Raw genomic sequence first — 12,464 nt, 5'->3', positions numbered from 1 at the left:
TATACCACTTCAAAATGCTGATGGCTTTACAATTGACTTTATCATAGAAAGACCCCAAGTTTGCGAAGGACTTCAAAATGCTGCCATTCTGTTATCTACTTTTAATCCATGCATCAAAATCAATGTCAAAGTTGAGCTTATTGTCATATACACAGGTGCAATGTAAAACATCACAAACAGAAGCATCGGATAAGACCATAAGATTTTTGACTCCCTGGTTAATCTAGAACCTATGAACCTCCTCCTTTAAATATACCTGACGACTTGGACTGTACAGCCGACTATGGCAAAAAATTCCACAGATTCACCACCCTCTGGCTAAAGAAATTTTCCCTCATTTCTGTTCTAAATGGACGTCCCTCAGTCAGAAGTTGTGTCCTCTGGTCCTAAGACTCCCCCATTACAGGATACAGACATTCACAACTAAAACATAAACTCAACATAAATTATACATAGTTTTACAAGGAAACACACATTTAGAATGAAAACAAACCAAATCCGTTTCAGTGGAAAGGATTTTGCTAAACTTCAGTGTAAGGAGTTTGCTGGTTGGTTCAAGAACTGAATCACTGAAGGCAAGTGGCTGTTTTTGGACCTGGTGGTATGGGACTTCGGGCTTCTGTACGTTTTACCCGATGATAGTTATGCAAAATTGGTATAACCCAGATGGTGGAGATCTTTGATGATGGATATTGCCCACATGAGGTAGCATCTTCTGTAGGTACTACCGGTGGTGGGAAGGGAGGTGCCTGTGATGTACTGGGCAGAATCCACTCCTTAAATTCCTGCACGTTCAAATTGCCATACCAGAGCCTGATGCAGCCAGTCAGGATCCTCGCAACAGCACATCTGTAGGTGTTTGTTAGAGTGTTTTATGACAAGTTAAACCCCCGACGCAGATTGGGGGACCGCTTCGTCGAGCACCTCCCAGACAGGACAGACAGACAGGATCTCCGAGTAGCCACCCACTTCAACTCTGATATGTCCATACATGGCCTCCTCTACTGCCATGATGAGGCTAAACTCAGGTTGGAGGAGCAACACCTCATATACCGTCTAGGTAGTCTCCAGCCCCTTGGTATGAACATAGAATTCTCCAACTTCTGGTAATTCCCTCCCACTCCCTTCCCCTATCCCTATGTCACTCTGCCCCCTCCCCCAGCTGCCTATCACCTTCCTCATGGTTCCGCTTCCTTCTACTACTCATTGTGTTTTCCCCTATTCCTTCTTCACCTTTCCTGCCTATCACCTCCCTGCTTCCCCTTCCCCACCCCTTTATCTTTCCCCTTACTGGTTTTTCACCTGGAACCTACCAGCCTTCTCCTTCCCACCCTCCCCCACCTTCTTTATAGGGCCTCTGCCCCTTCCCTCTACAGTCCTGACAAAGGGTTCCAGCCCGAAACGTCAACTCATCGTTTCCACGGATGCTGCCCGACCTGCTGAGTTCCTCCAGTGTGTTGAGAGTGTTGCTTAAACCCCCTAAACCTCCTAAACCTGTTGGTGTGTTTTCCTTTTGATGGCATCTATGCGGTGGGCCAGGGCATGTCACCTGATCTGTTAGCACCCAGGAATTTAAAGCTTTCTCCTCTGCCAATCCCTCCAATGTAGACTGATGCCTGTTCGTCCTCTTTCCTCTATCTGAAGTCAACAATGAGCTCTTTAGTTTTGTTGATGTTAGCGAGAGGTTGTTGTTGCTGCATCACTTAGCCAGGTGTCATACCTCACACCGGGAAGTTGACTCATGGGAGTGGGCGGTAGCAGAGAATCACACAACAACTAGACAAGCGCTAGAATTGCTATGCTGGAGAAGGCTATGGACCAGGTATGGATAAAAAGGATTCATGTAGATGGGGGAATGATGTCAGCAGTGCCGTGGCAACCTGGAGTGGTTGTTTCTGTGTTGTACAATACAATAACTCCGTCATAATGTTTCACAATAGCAGCTTTCGTGATGGAATTTCTGTCAAGTCTGAGTTAGCACTGCCTCTTATCAATAACTAATCATCTTTTGACCACGTGAGTTTAAAGAAAAGAGAATATCTTCAAGAATGTAGAAAATACAGTTGAATTGAGATGGCTGTAGGGTTCTTGTAAGATCAATATGCATTAAAATAATATTTAGACATCTGGCAACATATATAAACCAGAACAGCAAACATAACCAAATTGTACAATAGTTTGAGGTTAAACGCAAGTCTTAGACTTTTGTTCAAAGGTTGAGTGTCTTTCTGGTTCTTCCTGATCTCAATTGCTGCTGATCTAAAGTCACTGCTCCTCTCTCCTTCCTTTTGCAAGTCACTACAGTGGAATTAAAAAGTAGGAGGGGTGCAAACAGGGCTGGGAACTCGCACTTGCATCGCAAGACTGTACAAAATTCAGATTATTGTGGTTGCAAAATAAAAGACACATTTACTGCTCAGAGACTGATTGAAAATCTAGAGTAACATAAACAGACCAAATAACATGATGCTCTTATTAAAGAAACTCCAAGATATTGATAAAATGTACGAATATACCCAGCACTATTAATATTCTAAAATTGATTGACAGTATAAATGATATTATTCATAGCTGTCAGGCACAGTACATTGTCAGGCATATGTTTATGAGAAAAATGAAGGACAGCTCTTGACGCTATTTCAATATATTGAGATTTTCCATCAGCCGGATTGGAGAGGGATAAAAATAGGAGAGACTGCGCTGAGCAAGGCACTTCACGGCTCTGTAATGACATCTCCAAATTTCTGTTCACCTGCTGTACAGGAATGAAACCATGCTGTTCATACTTAATACTTTGTTTGATAATGACCACCATTGGAGTTCAGTTGCCACCCATCTTGCAATTTACCCTAGTAACCAGTTGCTCTGCTTCAGTGGGCTACTGGAAAATGGAGGGTAGCAGCCTTGTCTTCTCAAGTAACTACTGTGAGCACCTTTAGCCAGGATCCATAGGGAACAGTGAAAATATTGAGGAAATACCGCTAATTATTTTTCTTCCTTCAATAAATCAGAAATATTATTACAAGTGTAGTGCCTATATAATTTTGATGGGTGGCAGGTGTGGAGATACGTCTCCACCAAAGGAAGTGTAAGGCGCTCCTTCCCTCCGCTAGCCTGCAGGTCACCTTTGGCCAAGGTGAGTGCCTGCGTACCCTTCCCCCTACCAGATCAGTGTCACGTGAAGCCATGTGAGCAGGTGGTGGATGGTCGTATCAGTTGCTGGTGCATATCACAAGTCCTGGTTTTGCGACCACTGATTCCAAGCAGACAATTGCTGAAGAGCACTGACAACGGCTGGGGTCACAGTCTTGTAAAGATACTGCCCAAAAGAAACCACTTCTGTAGAAAAAAATTTGCCAAGAACAATCATGATCATGAATAGACCGTGATCACTTATGACATATGACACGGCACAGAATTATGGTGATGATGACATAATTTTGGTCATCTTAAAAAATAGCAGTGTGAGTTTCTAATTCTGAATTATCAGCCTCAGTCATAATCAGGGGTTAATCTTTATTGCTTGACATTTAGCTGTATGGTATCACGAAGGGGAATTAGAACAGAGAACTCTCTCTCTAACTCATCTGAGTACACAAATCATTGCACTTGATTCCTATTGCGAGCAAAACAATTTTACTACATCAGGGCTGGAAATTTAGATAGAATGTCTGTGTGTTTGAAGGGGTGGGTGGGTGGGAAAGGAGCTTGTTTTGATGTTGTTTTATTCTGTTGTAACACGCACAAAATGCTGGAGGAACTCAGCTGGTCGGGCAGCATCTATGGAGAGGAATAAAGAGTCAACGTTTCAGGCCAAGACCCTTCATCATGATCGAAACGTTGACTCTTTATTCCTATTCCGTAGATCCTGCCTGACCTGCTGAGTTCCTCCAGCATTTTGTGTGTGGTGCTCTGGATTTCCAGCATCTGCAGAATCCCTTTTGTGTTTTGTTTTGATGTTGCTGCTGCTTGTGTTGTTGTACTCAGCAATATGGGCATGCTACGTGGCACTGGAATGTGAGGTCACACCAGCAGGGAGACCCTAACACATCCTTGGGTGTGCTCATTGTAACGCAAAGGACACATTTCACTGTATGTTTCGATGTGCATGAGATAAATTAATCTGAATCTGAATTGAAACATGTTGCCTCATAGTATAGTCAAAATAGATTCAACAGTATCTTCCAAAAAGGATATAGAAAAGAATTTAAAGGGAAAGGATGTAGGAGTGTGGGAAATGGGGAGTAGGCAACCGTTGAAGTGTTTGAAAGAGTGAGACGTATGCACAGTCTCTCTTTGCTGTTACACTTCCGTAATTTTTCAGGCCCATCGTATTCAAAGTCTAGACCTCCTGTCCTTTCCATCAGCTGCTCTGGGATAATTTTTATACAACAAACACAACACAGTGTTTAACTAACATTCATGTTATGCCTCTGCTACCTGAGCCTTATAGATGATGATAGTGTCGGAGATGCTATTAAACAAGATTTGGCAGATCATTATAGTACCCTTTCTAAATGGCTTAGGTAGCACCAAAGACACTCATGTTGGAGAGGAGAAATGCTTGGAATAAAAGAGGGGGATGCCAGTGGATGGTTTGTTTTGCTCTAGGTAATATCAAGCTTTTTTAGGATTGTTGGAACTGTCCTCTATCTCATTCTAGGTTTGTACCTGATGAGTGGGGGACAACTTTAGACTTGTGGTACACAACGTTTTGGAACTAAGAGCCAGACTGACAGCTTGAAACTGTTACACAATTATGAACGTCTCGAACATTCATTAAGGTGCTTGCCGCTGCCATTCTAACTATACTGCATTGTAGAACGGAGTCGGGAGATACGGAAGCGCATCACCACATTTCAGTGGTTCCTCTGTAGTTCCTTACCAAGCCTGCACTTGGAAGCCCAATGATCCCATTGATTTTAATGGAGATAAGGAAGGTTTGACAGAAAAGACTGAAAGATTCAGGTCAGTGATAGACATCCTCACTCCTGTATCTCCTATATTATACACTCAGTGTTCACTTTTATTAGATGGCTCCTGTACCTAATAAAGTGGCCACTGAGTACAGAAGCGATTCACCAAGAAGTTGCATAGACAGGAGGGCTGTAGCTATAAGGAGAGATTAGATAGTCTGTATTTATTCTCATTGGAATGTAGGAAGCAAAGGGGGATAGACAAAATAGACCAGGACTTCCCAAACTTTTTTATACCATGGACCCCTACCATGTGGAGACCAGATTGGAAACCCCTGGAATAGACAGTCAGAATGATTTTCTCAGAACTAGAGGCACAGGTTTAAGATGAGAGGTGAGACATGTAACGGATATCAGAAAGGTGAGCTTATCACGTGGAAAGTGGTGAAAACTTGGAATGAACTTCCAGAGAAATTGGCAGAGGTAGATGTGATGCCATCATGAAGAAGGCACACGAGTGGCTATACCTTATTAATAGTTTGAGGAGATGCTGTAGGACACCAGTGACTGTGGTAAAATTCTACAGATGTTCTGTGGAGAGCATTCAGACTGGTCGCATCACAGCCTGGCATGGTGGTGCCAATGCGCACGACTGAAAGAGAATGCAGAGTTGCCCACTCATTGAGCTCCATAATGGACACAACCCTTCTCAACATCGAGGACATCTTCAAAAGGAGGTGCCTCGAGAAATTGGCATCCATCATTAAAGACCCTCGCCACCTGGGACATGCCCTCTTCTCATCACCACCATGAACCTGAAGACCCACACTCAACTGACAAAAGCAATGTGGTGTAATGGGGTGTACAGGATTATCTGTGGAGGCTGCAACAAGAACTACGTTGACTAGACAGGACGTAAACTCCCAACTTATTTACGGGAACACAAATTGGTGCACAGAGACATGATCTGCTGTTGCTGATCTTGGTATATGAAAACCAAGAAGGATACCAGACAAGTTCTGGCACAGGCAAACATGAAGCATGCATAAGAATTTTTAAAAGCGTGGTCTTCTTCTGATAATTCCATAAACAAACATATTGAAATAGGCACGATCTACAAACCACTAAGAGCCAAAGAAATACGAGCCACACGAGCTTCAGGAACAGCTTCTTCCCCTATGCCATCAGATCCTGAACAATCCTTGAACCCATCAATTCTAACTTACTAATATTCTTTTGCACTATTTCTTCATTTTTTAAAATTGTTACTTATAGTGATTTTTTGTCTTGCCCTGTATTGCCGCCACAAAACAACAAATTTCTGATTCCGATTCTGATTCTCACTTGGGGTAGAAAGGTGAGAGAGGTATGGGTCTAATGCTGGCAAACGGGATTAGCATCATGGTCAATGTAGACAAGGTTGTTGAGAGATTCTGTTTTTGTGCTGAATGTTTCTGTGAATTTGTAAATCTATTAAACCACATGAGAATGCCTGTAGGATTGGTCTGAACCGTTTCCCCGAAACAGCTGCACTTAGCCATGCCATGTCCCAGATTGTTCATGCACACGTCCCAAAGTGTTATTTCCTCAAAGTAATCTACCTTATTTGCATTTTAATGACTCAATAGCTGGGGCCATAAATACAAGCTGGGTTGCAATGAGTCCAGCAGGGAGAAATGGTTTAAAGCTTTTCCTCAGTGATTTTGAATGTGGAACTACTGCAGGTAGAGGCTGAGGCAAACAGATTAGATCTTCCCAAATGGAAACTCGCTGACCAGATGAGGTGGATGGAAAGTGAAAAGATCTGTGCGGAGTGTTAACACCACCACAGACTGGATAGGTTCTATTACTATTATGTAATATGTGATTCAATATTAACTGTTTTCTCCATCTTCCCAGGGAGTATGGTTAATAGATTTGCACCTGCTACCAAAAGGCAAGTCTGTAGGCTTTATTACCTCAACCCACTATGGTCTTATCGGTAGGAATGGATCACAGAAGTAGAAGGGGGCCCTAAGGCCCTCTGACCTATTGACCATTTAATGATGCAACAACTGGTCTGTATTTTAACTTTTTGGATTCTTATCCTTTAATAACATTATTCAACACGAACCTATTCATAAACATGAGAAAGTCTGCAGATACTGGAAATCCAAAGCAACACACACAAAATGCTGGAGGAACTCAGCAGGTCAGGTAGCATTCATGGAAATGAATAAACAGTTGACCGTTTTGGGCCGAGATCTTTCTCCAGGGCTGAGGATGAAGGGGGAAGATGCCAGAATTAAAAGGTGGGGGGAGGGGAAGGAGGCTAGCTGGAAGGTGATGGGTGAAGCCAGGTGGGTGGAAACGGTAAAGGGAAAGAAGAATCTGATAAGAGAGGAGAGTGGACCATGGGAGGAAACGAAGGAGGAGGAAAGTGGCTCAGGTTTGAAATTTCCACTTGATCCAAAGCAGGATTTATTTTTATCAACTTACTGGTCACTTTGATTCCGTTATGAGAGCGAAGCCTAATATCACATCTTATTTCATTTTATTTAGAGATACAGCAGAGTATCAGGCCCTTCTGGCCAATGAGCTCATGTCACCCGGTTACACCCTGGTGACAAATTAACCATGATCAAGGATCAACTTTATTCACCATATGCATTTACCTGTATTAGGAATTTGCTGTGTTGTATTGGCACAACGTACAACATCCAACAATTATAAGAATAAAGAATTATATAAAAATAAACTTATGGACCTACTAACCTTTTGTTACACAATAAAATACATATAAAAGAGGAAGGTGTGTACTAAGTGAATTGAGGAGCAGGCTGAGAAACAAACAGTAAACTTAACCTTAACCCTTGGATTGAAATAGAAGGCTGGGAAAAAAATGCTGCAAAATAACTGAAAATATTGTAAAATTAAGCAATGCTTGACAGAATGGATAGATAACAAATGTTTAGTGGGTGAGACTAACATATTAATCATACATCAATGGCATGATTCCTGTGCAGAAAAACTCAAGTGCTGCATGGACCACATTAGAAAAAAGTTCAAAGTAAAATTTATTATCTGAGTACATACACGCCACCATATGCAACCCTGAGATTCTTTCTCTGCAGGCGTACTTAGTACATCTATAGAATAGTAACTGTAAACAGGATCTTTTAACTGTAAACAAACTGTGCAAATGCAGATAATAACGAAATAGCAATCAATAACGCACATGAAATAACAAGATGAAAGAGTCCTTAAATGAGTGTAGTTATCCCCTTTTGTTCAAGAGCCTGTTAGTTGAGGGGTAGTAACTGTTCTTGAACCTGGTGATGTGAGTCCTGATGCTCTCAGGACCATCTCGTGGAGTGAGTGAGGGCCCTGGTCCAGGTACGATTGCCTCCTACAGTCAGTTAGCCCCCCCAGTAATAATTTGCTGCCTCACATTTAAAAACAAGTGGGGATAGCTAGTGTTTGTGAAGCTGCAGCCAGGCGGCGTCCAAGTTATTGGCCGAGTAAAGAAACGCAAAGAGGAAACAAACCCAAATCATTATATCAGCAGTGGGTGTCCACCACCTTACAGAGAATTACACCGCACATACCAGGAGGAGGGAAAGTTCAGGAGAGCACAGCTGGCAGACTGCGTGCAATTTTCACCTCCTTGTTAATGACCTTGTGGAAGATTAGAGTGGCCTTGTTCATATGCCAATAGATTACGCTCCCAGGCAGCTGGTATTGGTGCCTGAAACCGGGGATGTTTTCATTAGAGGCTGACATGCGTTTGCCCTGCCTGTCGTCAATTCTCCACTGTCAAGCCCTTGCGAAGGGGAAGACTTGCAGTGATTTATTGAAGGACCATCAATTTTTTGATGCTGAAAAATAAAGCGAAGGCCTGGAAAGATTATTGCAGAACTATAGCTCAATTATGTGAATGCTCAACACTCTGTCTGTCAAATCTTCATTTAAAAAATACTATTATATAGAAAAATGGGAGAAAGAGTAAACATGAGAGGAGTACAACTTGCTGCACCTCCCTCAGTTTCCAAACCCTTCCCCTTTGGAAACTGATGCTGAAAGTCACCAATTCTCTCTGGAAATTAAAGATTGCTGCAAGAAATGTATAGGAGATGATTGTGGTCGTTTTGTATCCCCACTTTGCTTCATTGCATTTCTGTGTGCTTTAAAAGCATTGAACCAAGTTGTTTTGGTTAATGGCAGGATACTTGGTAGTGTGGAGGAGCAGGGGGATCTGGGGGTACATGTCCACAGCTCCCCGAAAGTTGCCTCACAGGTGGATAGGGTAGTTAAGAAAGCTTATGGTGTGTTAGCTTTCATAAGTCGAGGGATAGAGTTTAAGAGTTGTGAGGTAATGATGCAGCTCTATAAAACCCTGGTTAGGCCACACTCGGAGTACTGTGTCCAGTTCTGGTCGCCTCACTATAGGAAGGATGTGGAAGCATTGGAAAGGGTACAGAGGAGATTTACCAGGATGCTGCCTGGTTTAGAGAGAATGCATTATGATCAGAGATTAAGGGAGCTAGGGCTTTACTCTTTGGAGAGAAGGAGGATGAGAGGAGACATGATAGAGGTGTACAAGATAATAAGAGGAATAGATAGAGTGGACAGCCAGCGTCTCTTCCCCGGGGCACCACTGTTCAATACAAGAGGACATGGCTTTAAGGTAAGGGGTGGGAAGTTCAAGGGGGATATTAGAGGAAGGTTTTTTACTCAGAGAGTGGTTGGTGCATGGAATGCACTGCCTGAGTCAGTGGTGGAGGCAGATACACTAGTGAAATTTAAGAGACTACTAGACAGGTATACAGAGGAATTTAAGGTGGGGGGTTATATGGGAGGCACGGTTTAAGGGTCGGCACAATATTGTGGGCCGAAGGGCCTGTACTGTGCTGTACTATTCTATGTTCTATGTTCTATGTTCTATGTTTTGAATGGGTGGGCCTTTGAGGCAGGAGGGCATTTATAAAAGTTCCAGGAACCAACCAGAGTTAGTGACTCTCGGTGGGTAACCGGTTACTTGCTGACACAAACAGATGAATGGGAAAGTCCAGATGCTCCATTTTTACAGTCAGCAATGACAAGAGCTGATGCCTCAGATTCAAAATGATTCGGATAATCTCAGTACACAGAAACTGTGTTTCTGTGACAGAGAAAGGAGGGGGACAAAGTTTGTGTTTGTGCTTGTGCAAAGCTTGGTTGGATCTGGCTGGTCTGGTCATTTTGCAGTACATAGAGTTCAATCACAAAATGAATTGTCAACAAAAATTTATTGTGAGCAGTTTTGGTCCCCTTATCTAAGAAAGGATTGCTGCCATTGGAGAGGGTTCCAGAGGAGGTTCACGAGAATGATTCCAGCAATGAAAGGGTTAATGTATGAGGGCTGTTTGATGGCTCTGGGCCTGTACTCACTGAAGTTTAGACGAATGAGGTGGGATCTCATATATTGAAAGGCCTAAATATAGTGGATGTGGAGAGATGTTTCTTATAATGGGATAGTCTAGGATCAGAGGGCACAGCCTCAGAATAGAGGGATATCTATTTGGAACAGAGATGAGGAGGAATTTCCTTAGCCATAGAGTAGTGAATCTGTGGAATCTAAAGCAAAGGTTGATAGTTTCTTGATTGGTAAGGGTGTCAAAGATTTCAGGGAGAAGGCAGTGTCTCTGTTGTCTCTTTATCTGAGGAAGGATGTTCTTGCCGTGAAGTGGTTGCTGGGATGACAGGACTGATGTATGAGGACAGATTCTCCTGCCCAGGCCTCCATTCACTGAAGTTCAGAAGAGTGAGAGGAGATCTCTTCCAACAGCACCAGACAAGCTCGATACAGTGAGCATGTTCCTGATGGCTGGGGAGTCCGGAATCAAGGGTTAAAGCTTCAGGATACAGGACGTTCTATTTAGAATCATGATCAGGAGAAATGTCTTCAGCTGGAGAATGATGAACATATTGAAATTTCTCCCGGAAAAACGAATGGAGGATCAATTATTAACTATATTCAAGGGGGTAGATACATTTCTTAACGTTAAAGCAATCCAAGGATGTGGGAAGGGATCTGTGACAGGTAGTGAAGTGGGTGAACAGCCGTGGTCAGATTGAAAGTCAAATAGCCTGATCCTGTTCTCATCTCTGTGCCAAATGTAAACGTTCTCATCTCACTTCCAGAATTCAGCTCTTTGGCCCCATGTTTGGACTAAGATCGTTGTAACTATCTCAGGGACGTGTTTCATTGAGATGTTTATTTTATATGTTTTTGTCATAAATTCCTGATTAATTTATCACCTTAAAATATTTTATGTAAGGTTTATTTAATGTAGAGTTTAATGGGTCACATGACCAGAGTTTAATGGGTCACATGACTGTGGTATTATGGGACAGAACCAACATGGAAACAGAGGAAGACACATGGCCCTAAAATAACCTCATTCTGCATGTGGTCCAAGAGGTGCACACGGTAATTGTTTTTCTTAATTTGTTTTATATAATGTTGTTACATGCACAGTGTGATACGTTTTAGTGATTTATTTGATTTCAGCACACTTCTGATGTGTTTGGGCCTGCTTATCGGCGGACAGTAGCCTGAGGGACTTTGAAAGACTAAGAGATGTATGTTTCAAACTTTTATGTCCTTTATTTTCTTGTAGTTTTCATAATGTCTACTGAAGAAAGAGAGAGAGAAATAAAAATAAATCTTCAAGGACATCTGTATGTTGCGTGGCCATTATTTCATTGGACCGGTGCAGTTACAATCGTGATCAGCTCTGGAGCCCAGTGGTCCTGCCAAATCCAAAACTTGCCATCAGTGAGCAGATTATTGAGAAATAAATGCTGCTTGACTGCACATTCAATGACACGCTCTATCACTCTACTGATGATTGGGAATAGGCTAATTGAATGGCTATCAACCAGATTGAATTTGTCTTTTTTTTTATGAACAAGGCATAGCAGAGCAACGTTCCATATTGCCAGGTAGAGACAGTGTAATGACTGTACTGGAGTGGCTTTAGAGCAGAGAATAGAACAGGATTCACATCTGACCAAGGATATCACCTGTTCCCTTAGCCTCTGGTGTAGTTCAGTCTTTTCTTGATATTGGGTAGAGTGAATTGAATTGACTGAAGATTGGTTGGTATATTGGCAGAACATCAGGTGGAAGCCAACGTGTATCATTCACTTGACATGTTGGTGAATACTTCAGCTCTTTTTTGACACTCAGTTGCTGGGCTCTACTGGCTTTGATGATGGAGAATGTTCTTGGAGCTTCTGTTGGCTGCCTAGTTGTTCAATATTCATGATTAGATATAGAAGATGTTGATACATGGATTGTGAGATTCTTCAGCTCTGCTCAATGCATGGTGTTCGAGCTGTTTAGCATGGTCATAGTCCAAAAGTTGCAACTTCACCTTTTACCACTAATCCTATGATATGTCTGGTACTCCTCCTGCACTTCTCATTGAATCAGTGTTGATGATAGTGACGAAGTGACAGATTTGCATGTTGTTACGGGTTGGTGTATATTTCTGTCACTGCTCATGGATCTCTGGTTCTGAG

At 42.4% G+C, this 12,464-nt stretch overlaps 1 long non-coding RNA gene across 1 annotated transcript in view; it reads left to right on the top strand.

Annotated features, from left to right (window-relative positions):
• Window positions 1–11,286: 11,286 nt before the first annotated feature.
• The window catches only part of LOC134359626 (uncharacterized), a 65,009-nt gene continuing 63,831 nt past the window's right edge, over window positions 11,287–12,464 (top strand). The window contains exon 1 of the long non-coding RNA XR_010021154.1: window positions 11,287–11,367. This is a non-coding gene — a long non-coding RNA (uncharacterized LOC134359626). The remainder of the gene's footprint in view (window positions 11,368–12,464) is intronic.

Source organism: Mobula hypostoma, chromosome 21 (assembly GCF_963921235.1).
Source record: "Mobula hypostoma chromosome 21, sMobHyp1.1, whole genome shotgun sequence".
NCBI classification, from domain to species: Eukaryota; Metazoa; Chordata; class Chondrichthyes; order Myliobatiformes; family Myliobatidae; genus Mobula; species Mobula hypostoma.
Note: the sequence above shows the minus strand (reverse complement) of the source record. Positions and strands in the feature narration are given on the sequence as shown.